Source organism: Jaculus jaculus, chromosome X (assembly GCF_020740685.1).
Source record: "Jaculus jaculus isolate mJacJac1 chromosome X, mJacJac1.mat.Y.cur, whole genome shotgun sequence".
In the NCBI taxonomy this organism is placed as follows: Eukaryota; Metazoa; Chordata; class Mammalia; order Rodentia; family Dipodidae; genus Jaculus; species Jaculus jaculus.
The window spans coordinates 15037687-15049827 of record NC_059125.1 but is presented as its reverse complement, the minus strand read 5'-3'; the positions used below and the strand labels follow the sequence as shown (position 1 = coordinate 15049827).

Sequence of the window (12141 nt, the reverse complement as noted above, 5' to 3'; positions counted from 1 at the left end):
GGAGTCATAGATTGTTGCTAGAAAATTTTCAGTGCCATGGATGGGATACCTTCCAGTGAGTTGTTGGCCAGGGAGGTCCCTGATGCCCCCAAAACATTACAAGCCATTGCCAAGGCCCTTGGTTTCCCACCAGCAATAGACCCTATTGCTGAAAAATCCACATACTTGGGCTGCAACCCACTGAAAAATCCTGCTGAAACTGAGCAGATAAACTCCTTCATGTAGACCAGCTGACAGAAAGCAGGGAGAAGCCATTGTACATGCAGTTCAATGGGAGAGCAAGAAATCACCAGTGAAGGTACTCAACAGTGGACACTGCAAGCCTTATATTTGGCCAGCCAGGCCAAGTGAGCCAACGGGTGCAATAGTGGCATTTCTGTCATGGTGGAAACCAACTGCCCTCTAATTGGATTGAGTCTTGCTTCATGGGCAGGAATACATCCCTGAAAACCTACAACAGGGGTAGTCATGAGACATAGGGGTGTAATGTCTGCTGCTGTCTGGCTGAATGTATATACTATGCTCATCAAACTTCCCAGTAAGCATTTCTCTTAATGTTCATACACTTATATTAATGCTACTCTCACTTTTGGATAGAGAACATTCTCTTTTCAGATGGAAGTGATCTTGGATGACTCAGAAGGCATCATGGTGCTAGAAAGAAGTACCAGAGGAGTACTCAGCACCGCAATATCTCTATCACACCTTCCAAGGCTCAGGGTTTATTGTGAAAGAGTTGACAGATATAATGTCCGAGCCAAAGGAAGGGCAGGACTACTTACAATGTGCTCCCTCCAGACACAAAATGGCCTGGATATTCATGACCTCACAGTGCCTTACACTACCTACACAGGACCATCATAATAGGAGGAAAAGATCATGACATCAAAATGAAAGAGAGACTGATTGAGATGGGGGGGAAGGGATATGATGGAGAATGGAGTTTCAAAGGGGAAAGTGGGAGCAGGGAGGGTATTACCATGAGATATTGTTTATAATCATGAAAGTTATTAATAAAAAAAGAAAAAATGGTTGAACTTGGAACAGATCATTCTTAAGTGAACTCACACAATCACAGAAATACAATTGTCACATGCTCTCACCCATCTGTGGTTCCTAACCTGTATCAGCTCAAGTTTCTGACATACCTGATAAGCATCTCAAGGTCTGGACAATATGGAGGGTAGGGCTTGGGGGAAAGGAAGGGTAGGGGGTACACAAAACTGAACACAAGTTGAACTGATGCCATAGAATCCTATATCCTGGGAGTCTGAGCCCTCAACAGGACCTTAGGGGGAACACCTGAATCGAGGGGCCCTGGAGAGGTTGAGATAAGGCCTAACCTTAAATTTCTTCTGTTTCTCTTTTTTATGTGTTTTAGCTTTTGTCTTTTCCCTTGGGGCTGGCCTGTAGCTCCTTATACCAGGATGCAGTTAATACCCATAGTGAGCTGCTGATCAGAGAGTCCTACAATATCTCCCTAAACAAAACAAGACAGATTTCTGCCAGAGCACTTGATTACCCACCAGAGGTTAATGGTAAGACCCTACTGCTGAAGATACCATATGCTGTCTCCCCAGAACATGGAGAGACCTGGCTGGAATCCAGAAGAGTGCCAGGACTCAGTCACTTGGCCCATTTATTACTGGAAGTTGCTGCATGAGCTACCAGCGTGTAAAGTGACTAACATCTGTTTGAGCAACTCGAGGTCAAAGTTACTCAGAAGCAAACAACTTGACGTGATGCTCACTCAAATGCAATAGTGGCACACAGCCATGGTAGGAAACCAGCTGGTCTTGGATTGGCTAACAGATCTGCTCCGTGGAAAGGAAACCATATCTGGAAAATGGAAACATGCCAGAATCATACCCAGATAATGATTTTGCTTACCAATATCAGGCTCCTACTAATCCTGGGCTACAAGAGTGTCTACACCCATTAAATTCTCTATAATTTAATAACCTGTGCTGACTTCACTCTCTGTTGGAGAATCTGCTTCTCTTTTTCAGATGGGAATTTGACCTAAGGACATAAACAATCCATTGTCCTTCACCCCAGCCCCAAATGAAAACACAGAGTAACTGGAGAAATGAGCAAGAGTGCTGCTCTCTTGGTGAATCTGATATCAGCACAAGGGGGAAGGAGAAAAACACTGAGGACACTCAATACCTACCAAAGCAGAGATCCAGAGGCCCCTAGGAGCCCATCACTGAAGTTGACTTGAGATGCACCCACCATGGCTCAGAAAACTTAGCAGAAGATTTGGAGGAAAGATTTTTAGAGCCACAAGTTGGGACATTATGCAAAAATTCATTGACTATCCCCCATGACTGACTGCTGTCTTCACAGTGAATGACCCACAGTCCCATTTGGGATGACCTGCCTCTCTACCGAGGAGGGCCTCTTTGTTAAAGGGGCAAGGATGAGGGAAAGGATGGTATCAACATGTGTTTTTTACATACTAAGTGTATTCATAACTAATGAAAATAAGTTTTTAAAAAATTGTATTTACAGAAGCAGGTAGTGTGTAGGAATTGACCAGTGAGCCAATTTGTTAATTTGTGCCTTTATTCATTTGTCTTAAAATGTTATCAAAATAATATTCATCGAACCTAGCACATCACTTGATACATAAGATACTTTCTGTATTTGTTTTCTAGTTATGTTGATATAGTTAGTATATCTGGATTATTTACAGTCTATAGGAGGAGTCTCGGCCAATTCCATTGGTTTGAAGAGTCTGAGTTTGTGGCTGAAGCGTGGGGCAATCTCTATAGCATTCACAGGAGAAAAGTATTCTAATAATAACCACCAAAAATTTCACTATGCTCTTTGGCATTTAAAAAGTCCCTTTATCTTAAATTTAGAAGGCACAAAAAACTGTGATTGTCATTTAATAAGATGTATGCAAATCTCATAAGTTACTCAGGTTTTGCACCTCTTGGCTGATTAGAGGTAGAAGAGATAAGAGTTAAAAAATTCATGTAGCCAGGGTTCATGTGTATTTGCATGGAACAGTTTGGCTTTCTCACTTCTAATACCAGCCATCATTGGTTGATGCTTGAGTAAAGAAGACTTTTTGGTATACACTGAGCTGTAAGCAAGTATATATCTGTGAGAACTCTTCTTAGAATTGTTGGGCCATTTAAAACAAATGTTGCCAAACTGTACTGTTGTAAGTTGTAATTTTATTCTAGTAACAGTATATGATAATGTTTGCTTCTCATGAAGTATATTACTCAACTTTTGGATCCATGACAATCTGAGAAACTTTGTCCTTCTATTCAAATTTTATTTCTTCGATGAAAATAAAGGTCAACATCTCTTTAAATATTTTATATTATTTGCATTTATTATTCTGTTAGGAATATGTTATGTTCCTATATTTTACCTAGATTTGTTCTTTTTAGGTGTCATGGAGCTAACATGATAAAAAAAGTTAACACCTAGTCAATGAAATGTAAGATAAAATCTCATGTATTTATTTGGCATATAGATGATTCTATTTTTTTTTTTATCAGCACCACTCTGTAACCAACTGAGCTAACTGGCCACCTGATTCTATATTTTTTTGTGAAATTTGTTCTATTTCCTTATGTTTTCTGGATTATGCCACCTTGTAATACATATGCTACTCCTGATAATGAAAAATAGAAGGACTAGGGAGAAGGTTTGGCCATTAAAACATATACCAGGCAAGTGTGAATACGTGAGTTCAGATCCACATCACCCATATAAACCTGGATGCCATGGTACTAGTATCTGTAATCCCAGTGTTTCTTTGAGCATAAGGGAAGAAGGGATAGGAGGATTGCCCAGCAGTTCATGGGACAGCTAGCATGGCATACACAGTGATTAACAACAAGAAACTCTTCCATAAACAAGGTGGAAAGTGAGACCAATATCCAACATTGTCCTCTAATCTCCACACATGAGCTGTGGCAAGCTTCCCTCCATCCTACATGAACACACATGAACATGCACACAGACATCATATACACACATACACAAAACACTCCTCAAAAAACATGTCTATCAAGTAATGAATTCTCACGATTTTGGTTTATTTTGGAACTCTCAAACACACTTGCTTTTCCTTTGTGCATCAGTACAATATGCTTTTGGTAGCTTGAATTTCATGACACATTTTAGTAACTGAACAGGGATAGTGTCTATTAGATTAGTCGTATTGCCCTCAACTACACTGATGCAATTAGTTGCTCAGATGAGTGTTCAGCTAAATTTTGTTTAATTACAAAAGTAACTGTGATGGTGCACTTTTTATGAACTTAATTGTGTTTATACATAATTTATGGCATAATTGGCATCTTCATAAGACTGTATTCTTATTCAAATTATGTTTTATATTTAGTCAAAACACTTCTTTTTTTTCTTTTGACAAACAGTGACTATATAGCTCAGGATGGCCTTGAAACCAATATTAGCTCAGGATGGCTCTTTTTTTTTTGTTTTTGGTTTTTGGTTTTTGGCAGTAGGCTCTCACTCTAGTCCATGCTGACCTGGAATTCACTATATAGTAGCAGGGTAGCCACAAACTCACAGTGATCCACCTAACTTTGCCTCCCAAGTGCTGGGATTAAAGGCATGCACCACCACGACTGTCTCAGAATGGTTCTTTTACTCATGGGCATTCTGCCTCAACCATTAGGGTGCTAGAGTTACAGGCATGCACCACCACAGCAGCACTCTAACTTGTCATTTTACCAAACTTAAACCCAATTGTCTTAGATTTTAATCATTCATATTTTATCACCTTGCAATTCTAGAGGCAGAAGTCTATAAAGTGTTTCAATAATCTAAAATGAAGATGCTATTGAAGATGCTATGAGGACTGTTTTCCATTATGGACATTCTGGAAGGGAATCTTTTTCTTTGACTTTGCTAGCTCCTTGAGGCCACTTGGATTCCTTTATTTATGGCTCCCTACTTCCATCTTTAAAATCAATAACATTGCATGTCTTTGAGTAGAATTCTCTAATCACTCCCTTTTCTGAGGATAGCTGAGAAAGTTTCTTCCCTTTCAGCTACTCATGTGATGAGGCTGAGCCATCTCAGACAATCTAGGATAATTTCCCTATCTAAAAAACATTAATTTTTTACATTTGCAAAGTTCCCTTATAAGTATCAGGTGACATATTTACAGGATCTAAGGACTAGGATGTGGTCATCTTTGGAGGATCATTATTCTGCCAACCACAGACACATTTTCAACTATCATGGCCTCTTTTACCTTCATTAAACTAAAAAAAAAAAAAGTTTAAACTTAATAAAGGAGACTTTTTATTAACCACAGTTAAGGAATTTAATGTAAAAATGAAGTGTTCAGTTTTGACAGTGCTTAACTTCCAAGAAGTTTGTTTTGAATTATAAATTTCCAGCTACTAACCTCAAGTAGATCTTTTGACTGCCCTGAAATGCTACAATGTTGCTACTCAAAAAGATTTATTCTCTTCAGTTACTCTTCCTGTTTCTCAAGTTTGTATTCCCACCAACAGTAAATTAGGGTTCCTCTTACCTACCTACATTTATGGTCATTTGGCTTTTTATAGTTTTCTTCTTGACTGGAGTAAGGTAGAACCTCATAGTTGTTTTAATTTGCATTTCTCTTATGGTTAAGGATGTTGAACATTTTCTTAATTATGTGTTAGCCATTGGTATTTCTTCAATGAGAACTCTTTTTTAGTTCTTTGCCCCAGTTTTTGAATAGGTTTTTGAATTTTTATTTAATTTTGTTAGTTCTTTGTAGATTCTAGATATTAGGCCTCTGTCAGTGGTAGAGCTGGTAAAGATTTTCTCCCATTCTGTGGGTAATCACTTGACTTTGTCTATGTTATGTTTGTCTGTGCAAAAGCTTTTTAGGTTCATGAGATCCCACTGGTTGAAAGAGTGCTTAATTTCTTGGGTTATGGTAATATTGTTCAGGAAGTGTTTCCCCAGTCTGATATAGTAGAGATTTCCTCTTATTTTTTCTTCCAGTAGTTTAAGAGTTTCAGGTTTTATATTGAAGTTCTTTAATCCATTTGGAGTTGAGTTTTGTACATGTTGAGATGAGTGGGTCTAGTTTCATTTTTCTACATGTGGCTATCCAAATTATCTGGCACCATTTGTTAATTTGTTGAAGATGCTATCTTTTATCCAGTGTATGTTGTTGGCTCATCTGTTAAAGATCAAGTAGCTGTAATTATTTGACGTAAGGGCCCAAGTCTTCAATTCTGTTCCATTGGCCTATATGTGTGTTTTTATGTCAGTACTATGCTGTTTTTGTACTATGGATTTGTAGTATAGCTTCATATAAGGTATGGTGATACTGCCACAGGTGTGTTTCTTTTGCTGAGAATATGTTTAGATATCTGCTGACTGCTGTTATTTCATATGAATTATGAGATCATTTTTTCTATCTCTGCATAAAATAATTCTGGGATTTTCATAGGTATTTCATTAAATTTGGATATTGATTTTGGCAGATTTGTCATTTTCACAAAATTAATTCCACCTATCTAGGAGCATGGGGGGGGGTCTTCCCATCTTCACACAGTTTCTTCAATTTCTTTCTTGACTGTTTTTATGTTTTCATTATATAGGTCTTTCACATCCTTGGTTAATGTTTATTTCCAAGCTTTTTTTTTTGTTGGTTGTTGTTGCTACTGAAAATGGAACATCCTCACTGATTTCTTTCTCTGTATATTTTTCTTTTGCATATAGAAAGACTACTGATTTTTGTGTGTTGATTTTTTTATCCTCCCACTTTGCAGAAGGAGTTAATCATCTTTAGAAGTTTTATGGTAAAGTCTATTAAGTCACTTATGTATAGGATGATGTCATCTGCAAATAGGGTTAATTTGACGTCTTCCTTTCCAATTTAAATCCCTTTTATTTCTTTCTCATGCCTTATTGCTTGGGCTAGGTTATCTAGTACTATGTTTAAGAGCAGCCATGAGAGTAGGCACTCCTGTCTTGTTCTTGATCTCTATGGGAACCCATTGAGTTTTCCCCATTAAGTATTAACTGGGGTTTTGGTGTTGTGTATATAGATTTAATTGTGCTGAGATATAAACCCTCCCTTCCTATTCTTTCCAGTGTGTTCATCATGAAGTGATGTTGTACTTTGTGAAAGGCCTTCTCTGCATCTGTTGAAATAATCATGTGGTTCTTGTGACTAAGTTTATATGGGGTATTATGTTGACTGATTTCTGCATGTTGAACCATCCCTAAATCCCTGGGATGAAACCTGATTGATCAAGGTGGATAATACTTTTGATGTGTTTTTGAATTCAGTTTATAAGGATTTTGTTCAGGATCTTTGCATATAATTTCATCTGGGTTATAGGCCTGTAGTTTTCTTATACATCTGTATGGGTTTGATTTACGTTGATGTTACCTTCATAAAAGGAGCTGGGGAACATTACCTGTTCCTTGATTTTATAAAACTGTTTGAGAAAAACTGATTTCCGTTCTTAAATGAAGATTTGCTAGAATTCACCTGAGAAGCAATCTGGTCCTGGTCTTTTCTTTGAGGGAAGTTTTTTATTACATTTTAATCTTGATAGATGTAATAGGTTTGTTTAGGAGATTAATCTGTTCTAAATAGAGTTTCAGTAGGTGATATGTGTCTAGGAATTCATCCATTTCTTCCAGATTATGTTATTTTATAGAGTAGAGATTATGGAAGATTGTTCTGATGATTCTTTCAATTTCATTGATGTCTGTTGTTACCTCTCCCTTTTCATTTCTGGTTATGTTAATTTGAGACATCTCTTTTTTTCATTTGATCAAATTGGCCAGGAGTTTTTCAATCTTGTTTATTATTTCAATGAACTAGCTCTTCATTTCATCACTTTTCTTAATTGTCTTCTCAGATTCCTATTCATTACTTTCTGCTCTGTTCTTTTTTTAAATTTATTTTTTATTAGTTTTCTATTCAGCAAATACAGGCAGTTTGGTACCATTATTAGGCTCATCCATGACCTACCCCCTCCCCATTAGCCCCTCCTTGTTGAGGTATATGGGTCATGCCTTGTGGAGTTATTGGTATGATACATGTCTCTGCCTATCCTGACCCAACATGTGGCTCTGACATTCTTTCCGCCCCCTCCTCCGCAAAATTTCCCTGCCTGCTTTTATCTTAATTATTATTTTCCAGCTAGAAATCTTAGGATTGGGATGTTCTTGTTTTTCCAACACCTTTAGGTATATAGTTAAGTTATTAATTTGAGTTCTCTCTGTGTTTGTTATGAAGAATTTAGTTCTATAAATATTTCCCTTAGATTGTCTTCATTTTGTCCCATAAATTTTGGTATGTGGTGTTTTTGTCATCATTCAAGTTTAGAAATTTCTAGACATTTCATTTTTGATTTCTTCAACAACCCATTCATTATTTAAAAGTGTGTTGTTCAATCTCCATGAGCTGATAAAATTTCAACTGTGTCTCTTTTTGTTAATTTCTAGCTTTGAGGCCTTGTATTCTGATATGATGCAGGAAGTTATGTAAATTTTCCAGAAGTTATGGTGGCAAGCTTTATGGCCAAATATGTGATCTATTTTGGAGAAGGTTCTGTTGACTGCTGGGAAGAATATGTATTCTGTAGGTTTCAGGTATAATGTTTTGTAGATGTCTGTTAGATCTAGTTGATCTATGCTGTTGTTAAGATCTATTATTTTCCTGTTAATTTTCCATTTGGATAATCTATCTATTGATGATAGTGGAGAATGGAATTCTTCAAATATGATGATATTTGGTTTTATTTCTGTTTTGTTGTCAAGTATGTTTTGTTTTATAAACTGTTGTGCACCTGTGTTTGATGCATTTAGATTTATGATTATGATGTCCTCTTTTTGGATCATCCCCTTGATAAGTAAGAAGTATCCTTCTTTGTCCTTTTTGATTACTTTTGGCTTGAAGTTTATTTTGTCAGATAGCAATATCGCTTGCTTCTTATTTCCATTTGCTTGGAAAATCATTTATGTCCTTTCACCCTGAGGCTTCTAACATTAGTTGTGAGGTGGTTTCTTAATGACTCTATTAACTTACGTCTTGTCATGGGTGAGTTAAGACCATTATTGTTTAATGTTATAACTATGAAGCTTGATTTAATCCCTGCCATGTTGGATTCTTTAGGGGTTTTGGTGCTTTCTTGATCTTTGTACCTCTTTGAGCCTGCTCAAGTTTTGGTTATTGTGGTCTTCCTGTAGGCTCTTGAGATTGGTTGTTTGACTCTTCCCTGTGGAGAATTCCCTGAAGTATTCTCTGTAGGTTTGGCTTTGGGTTCATACAATCATAAAGATGGTTTTTATCATGGAAAATTTTACTTTCACCATCTTTTACAAGGGGTACTTTCCCTGGGTACAATATTTTGTGTTACAAGCCATAATATTTTAGACATTCAAGTGCTCCATTCCAGGCCCTTTAGGCTTTCAGAGTTTACATTGAGAAATCTAAGGTAATTCTGATAAGAATGCCTTTGTATATTATCAGTTGTTTCTTTCTGTTTTTAGCATTCTCTGTTTTTGTTAGATTTTTAATGATGATGTGCCTTGGAGAATTTCTTCTTTGGTCCATTTGCTTTGGAGTATGGTTAGCTTCTTGTATCTGGATGAATATTTCTTTTGTGTGGGTGGGAAAGTTTTCATCAATAATTTTGTTGAATATATTCTCCATGCCTTTGGTCTGAATTTCTTCCTCTTCTAGCATGCCCATGATACATATGTTAGGTCATATTAGTGTATCCACAGTTCCCTCATATTTTGTTCACGTGATTTTTTGAAGTTATCAAAATTTTTAGAGTTCTGAACTGTTTACTATGTCTTGTCTACCAGCCTTGAGGTCTTTCTCATATGCCTAACTCTGTCAGTGAGGGTTTTTACAGAGGCTTTTACAAGTTATATTTAGTTTGTATTTTCTGTATAGGATCCAGACCTTTATTGAGTTGTAATTTCAAATTATGATTAGATTTTCTTTTTTTTTTCTTTTTTTTTTTCTTTTTCTTTTTTTATTTTTCAATGTTAGACCTCACTCTAGCTCAGGCTGGCCTGGATTTCACTATGTAGTGTCAAAGTGGCCTCAAACTCATGGTGATTCTCCTACCTCTGTCTCCCAAGTGCTGAGATTTAAGGAGTGTGCCACCTTGTCAGGTTCTGCTTTGGTTTGATTTTCTTAATGCTTCTTGGAATTCATTCTTGCAGTTAATCATGTCTTCATTAAGTTTAACTAGCTGGTCATTGAGATCTTCTATTTCTTGGCTCACCTTCAGTTCATTTACCTCTCTTTGCAGTCTCGCTAGTTTTTGTCAATTAAGTTAAGCATAGTGAAGAATGCTGTGTGCATTTCATTTATGTGACAGCTGCTTTTTTTTTTTTTCTTTTCTTTGTGTGACTTGCTTCCAGTTCTGCAATTTTCTTGATCAGGGTCACGTAGCTTATTGTGGTTTTATTTTGGGAACCTATTCATGCTGTCTCCTGTATGTTCTCATTGGAGACTTCATTGTGGGACTAGGCAAACTTGTTGGAGATCTCTGTTGTTTGAAATATATACATATATTTGCATCCAGGTCTACCCATCTCAGGGTGAGAGTCTTACTTAATTAATTTAATTAAAAATAGGAAAAAAAAATTCCATTGTTGTGCCTTCAGTGCCTATTTTGTTTGTTAATAGACTAGGAGTGTGATGTCTTTGTAATTGTGGATGAACAGGTTATGGAGTGCATAAGTTCACCAGCAGCTGTGGGCTGGTGATTGATTCCAAACGTGTGGAAGGAGGTCTGGAATCTGTTTTGTTCACCCTGGTTACAGCTGTATGTTGCCCATGGCTCAGGAGCATAGCACTTGTCCTTGCTCCCCTGGTTCCTTTTGGTAGTTTTTTTTTTTTTTTTTCCCCAGATATTCCTGTGCTCCTCATCTGGGGCTGAGGTAATACCCCATGTAGTCACTGGGAAGGGGCAGGGCAGTGAGGAGGTGGTGGTGGTTTCTGGTCTCTATAGAGCAGGCTGAACCAGTGTGTTAGCTGGTATGGAGGAAACTGTGCCATGCAGTGGAGGTCTGCTAAGACCTACTTGTACTGGAGCCCAAAATTCTTGCTGATATTACCCCAGATGCTGAAACATGGTTAGCATTCTGCTGTCTTGACCTCTTGAAAGTTCCAGGAAATCTTTCTCAATGGCATGACAACAGAGGCAGCTCCTGAGGACATGCCGTATGGACCCAGTACCATCAGCCCTCAACTAAGTCCCACATCCTACAGTTTACCACCTTCCACTAGTTCATTCACTCATGAACCTAACAGTGGATTAATGTATTGATATCACAGTATTAAAGAATAAATCGCTTCCCCAACCTTACCTCTGCTGCATTAGGGACCAAACTGACAATACATAGGGCACTTGGGAACATTACAGAAAATATAACATACAGATGTACATATACGTGTGTGTGTGTGGATTATTTGGCTTACAAATATCTATAACACATCTACCTTTTAGAAGCTTACTTCATATAATGTACACTGGCCAATGGTACACCATATGAGAGATTTATTTTATATTACATTAGATTTTTTCTTTCTGCCTCAAATCAAGTCTGTGATACACACAAATACAAATTCCAGAATATGTTTATACATGGCATGGATTTTAGAGACAGACTTCTATGGAATAAACGAACTTAGGTGTTTGCTTCTTGGCTTTTTGTAAATATATGAATCAGGACCTATGTCATAGCATCAGGGAAGTAGAGCTCCAGTGTTAAGGTGGTGAAGCACACGAGGCTGAATATTAAAGGAATTCACCAGCAACAAATCCAGTATTCTGAGTTTGCATGAGTTCAAACCTGCTTGTTTAAAAGAGAGCTAAGTCATTCTTTTCAAATGTTGATTTTGAAAATCAAGTGGAGGCAGACACACCTTTGTTTCCAACCCTTTTAGTTGCCCTCTCTGAAAGCTCTTTCCTATTGGTTGATGTGAAGCCACATAGACTGTTAAGATATCCATGGATTTCCTTTGTAATGGCCCAAGTTGACCTTTTTTCCCAACAAATGTGTTAGTTGACATGTACGCTATCCTGCTTGGACATGTCTTTCAAAATGGACATAGATGTTGGCCAACCACCAAGAAGCTGGAGTTTCCTTCCTGTG

The 12141-nt window shown here is 37.4% G+C and overlaps 1 protein-coding gene across 2 annotated transcripts in view; it reads right to left on the bottom strand.

The window, feature by feature from the left end:
• Arhgap6 (Rho GTPase activating protein 6) overlaps positions 1–12141 on the bottom strand; it is a 567756-nt gene that overhangs the window by 96842 nt on the left and 458773 nt on the right. The window lies entirely within an intron of this gene.